This window comes from Plecotus auritus (assembly GCF_963455305.1).
Source record: "Plecotus auritus genome assembly, chromosome: 3".
NCBI lineage: Eukaryota > Metazoa > Chordata > Mammalia > Chiroptera > Vespertilionidae > Plecotus > Plecotus auritus.
The window spans coordinates 94,927,776-94,936,031 of NC_137772.1; the positions used below are offsets into that span (position 1 = coordinate 94,927,776).

General features: G+C 36.3%; 1 pseudogene across 1 annotated transcript; it reads right to left on the reverse strand.

The window, feature by feature from the left end:
• Nucleotides 1–7,629: 7,629 nt before the first annotated feature.
• LOC308245579 (large ribosomal subunit protein eL31-like) lies at nucleotides 7,630–8,002 on the reverse strand (annotated as a pseudogene). The gene has a single exon. The product of its transcript is annotated as a large ribosomal subunit protein eL31-like (transcript).
• Between the last annotated feature and the right edge of the window lie 254 nt (nucleotides 8,003–8,256).

Below are 8,256 nucleotides of genomic sequence, written 5' to 3' on the forward strand. Positions count from 1 at the left end.
GAGAGAGGCCTGAAGAGAGAAGCAGGGTCTGATCCGTAGCCTCTGTGGCAGCTGTTGATCAGCACTTGCCTCTCTCTTTCTCTCCAGGCCTGGCTGGCAGCTGTGCCTCCATTTCTCTCCAGGCCTCCACGGGGGCTGCTGATCAGCCCCGCCTTTCTGATCAGGCCCTGTTGATAGGCCCAGAGGCTCTGACTGGCATAGAAACTGACCAATCAGAACCAAATTGGCTGGCAGAGGAGGGCAGTTGGGGGCAAGATCAGGCTGGCAGGGGAGGGCAGTTGGGGGAGAGATCAGGCCTGCAGGGGAGGGCAGTTGGGGGCGATCAGACTGGCAGGGGAGGGCAGTTGGGGGAGAGATCAGGCTGGCAGGGGGATAGATCAGGCCAGCAGGGGAGGGCAGTTGGGGGCGATCAGGCTGGCAGGAGAGGGCAGTTGGGGGAGAGATCAGGCTGGCAGGGGAGGGCAGTTGGGGGAGAGATCAGGCTGGCAGGGGAGGGCAGTTGGGGGAGAGATCAGGCTGGCAGGGGCCTAAACCAGCAGTCTGTCATCCCCCAAGGGGTCCCAGATTGGAGAGGGTGCAGGCTGGGCTGAGGGACACCCCCCCCCCGCATGAATTTCGTGCACCGGGCCTCTAGTTGATTATAAAGAAGGAAGGAGAAAACAAGACAAGTAGTTAGGAGGCTATTGCAATTACACAAACAAGAAATGATAATAACATGGACCAGGATGATAGCAGTGGGGGTAGTGTGACGTGATCAGATTCTGGACATGTGTTGAAGATAGGGTCAAATTGTTTGTGTATAAGATAAAGAAAACAATCAATGACTCCAAGGCTGTGGTTTTGAAAAATTGAATAAGTAGAATTGCCATTATGAATATGATATGGTGAGAGGAAAATGTTTATGAGGGAAAGATAGGGGATACTAACCTTAAGATATTCAGTAGACACCCAAATAGAGATGCTGAGTAGGCAATTTGATTTAAATCTGGAGTTCAGGGTAAAGCTCCACACTAAAGATATCAATATGGGTGGTGTCAACATGTAGTAAACCATGGGAATGGATAACATGAAAAGCATTAGTATAGGTAGAATAGACTTAGAGATCCAAAGACTGAGACCTGGTATACTCCAACATTTAAGGATTGAGGAGGGATGCAGAACCAGCAACTGAGAAGAAGTAACTACTATGATAGGAAGAAAACCATGGAATGTAATATACTTGAAGGAAAAGAATGTGTCTAAGAAGATGGAATGAACAACAATATAGATTGCAACTGATAGTTCATATAAGATAAGAATTAGTTTTGCAAAAGGATTTAGCAAAAGGGACGTTATTAGTAACTTTGACTTTGACAAGAGAATTTTATCACTGAGTCAGGTGAAGGCCTGATTCAAACAGGCTTAAGAAAGAGTAGGAGGATGGAAATTACAGAAAACTATGAATAATTCTTTCAAAAAGTTTAGCTAAAAAAATAGAGCAGTAGCTAAAAGGGGAAATGGAATCTAGAGAGGGTATCTTAAAATTCTTCACAAAAACGACATTTATTGAGGTATAATTTATATACAATAAAATGTACTCATTTTGAATGTTAATTTTGATGAGTTTTGACAAACTCATATGCCCATGAAACCACACCCTAACTGAGATATCGAACATTTATAGCATCCCCCAAAGTTTCCTATGCCCCTTCCCAGCCAATTCCTCCACTGTAGACCAAAGCAGCCACTAATCTGCTTTCTGTCACTATAGATTATATTTGCCTTTTATAGAATTCCATTTAAATGGAATCATGCTGTATGTACTTCTGTGTCTGGATTTTTTCACTCAATAATAACTTTTTAGATTCATTCATGTTATTGAGTTCATTCATTTTATTTCTTGGTAGTATTCTTTTGTCTGTATATACCACCATTTGTTTATCCATTCACCTGATAATGGACATTTATATTCTTTTTAGTTTGGGACTATTTAGAATTTAGGTGCTATCAATATTTGTGCAAGTCTTTGTGTGGACCTATATTTTACTTCTACTTTATAAATAATTTAGAAATGGAGTTGCTGAGTGAAATGGTCAGTATACTTTTAACTCTAAAGTTTCTGTATGATTTTCACACCAGAAATAGATGAATTCCAGTTGCTTCAGATTCTTCCAACATTTGGTATTTTTAGTCTTTTTAACTTTAGCAAATTTAGGGGTATGTAGTGTAGTGGCTATCTTATTATGGTTTTCTATTTCTTCTTAAGGCTGTTTTGTCAACTTGGAATTTGCTCACTTCATCAAATTCATTGTTCTGAATTTATTCATAATATTTTTATTCCTCTTTTAATACATGTATGGTCTTTATTAGAGCCTTTGTTCTCATTTCTGATATTAATATTTTGTGACTAGATACTGATATTGTTGATTATGATTAATTTGCTATAGTCATGAAATTTGTTTTGTGTTTTGAATAAACCATTTTTTGTAATAGAGATATAATTGACATACATTGTATTAATTTCAGGTGAATAACATGATTTGATATTTGTATAATAAATACTTGGGAAATAACCACTACAATAAGTCAAGTTAACATCCATCACCTTACATAGTTACAGACATTTTTTTTTTTCGTGTGATGACAGCTTTTAAGATTTGCTCTCTTAGTGACTTTCACTATACAAGAGAGTGTTATTAACTATAGTCTCCATGCTGTACATTACCTCCCTGCAACTTATTCTTTTTATAAGTGAAGTTTGTACCTTTTGGCCACCTTCACCAGTTTCACCCACTTCCCACCTTCCACCTCTGGCAACTACCAATCTGTTTTCGGTATCTGTGAGTTCATTTTTTTTTATATTCCACATGTAAAAGAGATCATATGATATTTATCTTTCTCTGCCTGACTTATTTCACTTAGCATAATGCACTCAAGGCCTATCTATGTTGTCACAAATGGAAAAATTTCCTCCTCTTGTGGCTGAAGAATATTCCATTATGTATGTATCACATTATATATCACATTTTCTTTACCCATTCATTTCTTGATGGACACTTATATTGTTTCCACATCTTGGTTATTGTAAATAATGTTGCAGTGAACATTGATATATTTTTCCAAGTTGTTTTTGTTTTCTTCAGATAAATACCCAGAAATGGAATTGTTGGACTATATGATAGTTCTATTTTTAATTTTTTGAGGAACCTCCATACTGTTTACTATAGTGGTATAACCAATTTGCATTCCCACTAACACTGCACAGGATTCTTTTTCCTCCATATCCTCTCTGAGACTTATTTCTTGTCTTTTTTATAATAGCCATTAGATGTGAGGTGATATCTCATGATTTTGATTTGCATTTCCCTGCTGATTAGTGATTTTGAGCACCTTTTCGGGTATCTGTTGGCTATCTGTATGTCTTCTTTGGAAAAATGTCTATTCAAATTCTCTGGACATTTTAAATTGGACTGTTTAGGTGTTTTTGCTATTGAGTTGTATGAGTTCTTTTTATATTTTTGGATATTAACCCCTTATCAGATATATGACTTGCAAACATTTTCTTCTATTCACTAGGTTGCCTTTTCATTTTGTTGATAATTTCCTTTATTGTGCAAAAGCTTTTCAGCTTGATGTATTGTGATTTGTTTATTTTTGCTTTTGCATTTGGTGTCAACTCCAAAAAATTTAGGAAGCAACTTTTTTTTTTTTAAATATATTTTATTGATTTTCATAGAGAGGAAGGGAGAGGGATAGAGAGTTAGAAACATCGATGAGAGAGAAACATCGATCAGCTGCCTCCTGCACACCTCCTACTGGGGATGTGCCCGCAACCAAGGTACATGCCCTTGACCGGAATCGAACCCGGGACCTTTCAGTCCGCAGGCCGACGCTCTATCCACTGAGCCAAACCGGTTTCGGCAGGAAACAACTTTTGACTTTGTTCCTTTTCTTGACTGTGTTGGTTTTCTATTTTGTTGGTTTTTGTTCTCATGTTTGTTATTTCATTTCTTCCTCTTACTTTGCATTTTATTTTATCTTTTTCCCTAGCTTCATCATGTGGAAGTTGGTTAATTGATTTTAGATTTTTAAATGTAAGCATTTAAAACCATAGAGTTTAGTCTGAGTACTGTTTAGCTGTATGCCACAAATTTTGCTATGCTGTTTTTATTTTTAGTCAATTCAAACATATTTCTAATTTTTAATTTCCTTTAAACCTTATGTCATTTAAAAGTATTCAACTTATTAGATGTAGAGATTTTCCAGCTATCTTTCTGTTATCAACATCAATTAATGTTTTGTTTAGAGAACCCATTCTGCCTTATTTCAATCTTTTATAATTCATTGAAATTTGTTTTATGTCCCAGCATGTGATATATCTTAGTTTATGCTTCATGTGTCTTTAACAAGCAATTATGTATTTTGCTGTGGCTGGGAGGAGCTTTCTAAAAATGTCAATTAGATCAAATTTTAAGTAGTGTTGCTCAAGTCTTTTATATTTTTACTGATTTTCAGGCTTCTTGTTCTAAAAAAGGCAGCATTGAAATCTCTAACTATTATTGTGGATTTGTCAATTTTTCATTTTAGTTATGTTAGTTTTTATTTCATATGTACTGAAAGACTGTTATTGGGTACATATATATTTAGGATTGCAATGACTTTATAGTGAATTGACTCTTTTGTCATTATTTTTATTTTTTAAAAAATATTTTTATTGATGTCAGTGAGGAAGGGAGAGGGAGAGAGAGAAATATCAATGATGAGAATCATTGGTTGGCTGCCTCCTACATGCCCCACATTGAGGATTGAACCCACAACCCGGACATGTTCCCTGACCAGGAATCAAACCATGACATCCTGGTTCATGGGTCAACACTGAACCACTGAGCCATGCCAGCCGGGCTGTCATTTATTATTTTTGACTTATGACTGAAGAATTTCCTTTTACAATTTTGTAATGTAGTTTAACTCCTGATGAATTTTTTTAACTTTGTTCAGCTCAAAAAAGTTTTTATTTCACCTTCATTTTAAAGATTATGTAGATTTTTTTCTTATTTAAAAAATTATATAATTCCATTGTCTTCTAGCTTACATTTCTGTTGAAAGTTTTTCTATATTATCGTTCTTCTGTGCATAAGTTCTTTTTCTTTAAGATGTTCTCTTTACCACTGATTCTTCCCTTTCAGTAAATTTTTTATTTCAAATATTGTATTTTTAACTGTAGACATTCCACTAGGTTTATTTAAATAGCTTCTATTTATCTCTTAAGTTTATGTTTTCTTATAAATGTTAATATATAATCATAATAGTTACCTTAGCATCTTTGTCTACTAGTTCCATTATCTCTGTTATTTATTATTCTACTGATAAAATTTTCTTTTTTTTCTGGAGTGCTTATTAAGACGTTCTTAATTATTTCTGTCATCTCATGATCAATATTTAAATTTCTTTTTAATTTTTAAATCTCTTCTTCAGACTTATTTGGTTATGTCTCTGTTTTCTTAGTAAAATTTGTCAGAATTTTATGTTCCATATTGTTTATTTTAAATAACCAACTTCTGTAATTGTTAATTTATTGATTTTCTACTTTCCAATTATCCTGATGTCCTAAAGCTTTTTTCTTAATATTTCATTCATTAACTTTGATTCTATTTTATATAATAACAAAAATATTGAAATTATTAATTTGCCTTATATTTTAATTTTGGCTAGATCTCACAAGTTTTGTTTTCTTAAATTATTTTCTAAATTATTTGTATAGATAGTTTAAGTCAAGGAGAAATGGTAGGGCTTTGTAATTTCTTATTACTAAGGTTATAACATAGTTTTTTTTTAATTTCACAAAGACTTGGAAAATGTCATGTATTGTTGGCTCTGATTAAATTTGTGCTCATCTGTTATGAAGTTATGCACTCATTTTGTGCTAATTATTATGGTCAGAATGATGAGAAATAAGACAGTCTGGTCTGACAGAAAACATATGACTGATAATAGGTGACATGTGGTTCCCCAGAGACTTTGAGTACTGCTTGAATGGGGAAAGAGAGGAATGGATTTTGGATGGCAACCAAATGGATCCAGTAAAGTAGACATCTATTTTCCATCCTTATTTTATTAATGATGTCAGAATGAATGCCACTTATTTTAGCAAACACTACTCTTGATACAGAAATTAATAATAAATCATGATCTTTGCTTATTAACTCAGTTTTTTCCTTATACATTATACTAATGGCCTAGTGCATGAATTCATGCACATTGAAAGGAAATTAATTAGAATAAATATTTTAATATCACTATTCACCATTTCTCTATAATAGACATGTCAACCAAATTCACTATCGACAATGACAGATTGAAACACATGCGTGCGATTGGCGCAAGCAAGAGCTATCATGTATGCGCAAGTCAACTTAGCATTTTATAGATATAGAATAAACTTGCTTAATTAGACCTGCTTTCTGATTTAGCTAAACTTTTTCTAGCCCAGTGAAGCACCCCAACTTCTCTTTCAGGTAATTGTCAGCAACACAGCAGTAAATATCATCACGAAGCAGATTATCATTGTAGATCACACAGGGAGAACAAAGGGTAAAATATTTAACTGCAGCAGTGTTTGACTATATTCTGCACAGTGAGAAAACCTGAAGTCATTTTCAAGGTCCACTATTCTTTGTTCTTTTCAGTCGGGTCAAGTTTCTAAGCTTTCTAAATCTCTGTTTTCCGGCTAATGAAAAGAATATAGGATTCCATTAAGTCTCCTATCTACTTCAGGACTTCTATGAAGATCAAATGAGATGAGGCATGGGAAAATGCTTCACAGACATTGATAAAAGTATAAAATGTTTCCACCTGGCTATAAAGCAAGTCGTGTTCCTGGGCTGAAGAAACTCCAAGGAGGCTAGTCACTAGGGAGAGGAACCCGGACTTTGCTATGTGACGTCATTACCCTGTGCCCACAACCACTATTTCCAGTCTGGGCTGGGCTGGGCTGTGGGCCGCATTTTGAGCCATGGGGTCTGGGTAGCAATGGCTGGGATTTGGTGGGATGTTGCTCCAGGGTGGTGGCGGGGCCTGTGTCCAACTTGGGGAAGCCGAGTGTTGCTTTGTGAGCACCAGGTCAATGGTGCCATTTCTCTGTAAATGGCCAATGTGCGTCATGGCAGCGCCTGTGTTGAGTGTCTGTCCCCTGGTGGTCAGTGCGGTCATAGTGACCAGTCAAACAGTCAGACACTTAGCATATTGGCCTTTTATATATATATATATAGAGAGAGATGAAATACTTAGGATTTATATTATTATTATTTTTAGAAAGAGTGAAAGGAGGGAGGAGGGGAAAGGAGAAAGAGAGAGAGAGATGTGTCCCTACTTCCAACCTGGGACTGGATCGAACCTGCAACTCAGGCATGTGCCCTTGACCAGAAATTGAACCCTTGAACCTTTGATCCAAAGGCCTACAATCTAAACACTGAGCAACAGCAGCCAGAGAAGGATTTATATTATTGTTCTTATGTCACAGAGAGGAAAACTGAGGCTCACAGGAATGAAATAACTTTTCAATGTTCTACACTTAGTTTTTGGGGGGAACTATTTCTTTTTTTTTTTTTTTTTTTTTTTTTGCAGTTGTATAACTTTATACGGCCATCAGCATTAGTTCTCGTCCACATTAACGATCTGTAGATTTTTGAAAGTAGTGACAGGCACATAGATGACCAATGCATATAGCTTGTTTGGTGAATCTTCATCCTCATTACATTTTTTGGACAAATGTAACCGTATACAATATGGGACATTCCTTATTCCTTCGGCCCAGACAGCTTTGTTGAGCCTGGTGTCGTTGCACATGTCCAGAGTCCCCATCTCCTTCATGGAAAATTTCCGGATCTCCTTAGTGCCCGAGGGGCATGCTTCTTGAAACCCACACCGTGGATGCGCTTGTGGATGTTGATGGTGTGCTTCTGGTCACCACCTCGCTGATGGCGGAGCGGCCCTTCTTCTCACTACCCTTCTTTACGCGAGCCATCATGCCTGGCAAATTGGAAAGAAAGAGCGCTGGGTATTATGGGAGAGGGAATGCAGGGTCTGGGAACTATTTCTAAGGCTAGCCAAGACAGCATACTTTCCAACTTAAAATTTAACTAAACACTATTTCTCTTCTTCACCTAGATTCCAACAAGTTTTCTCATTTTAAAAATGCCATATATTTTTTGGTGTCAATTACCCTATTTTGAATTGCTAATAAACTTATCAGTTTCACTTTATAATTACTTTTGTTAG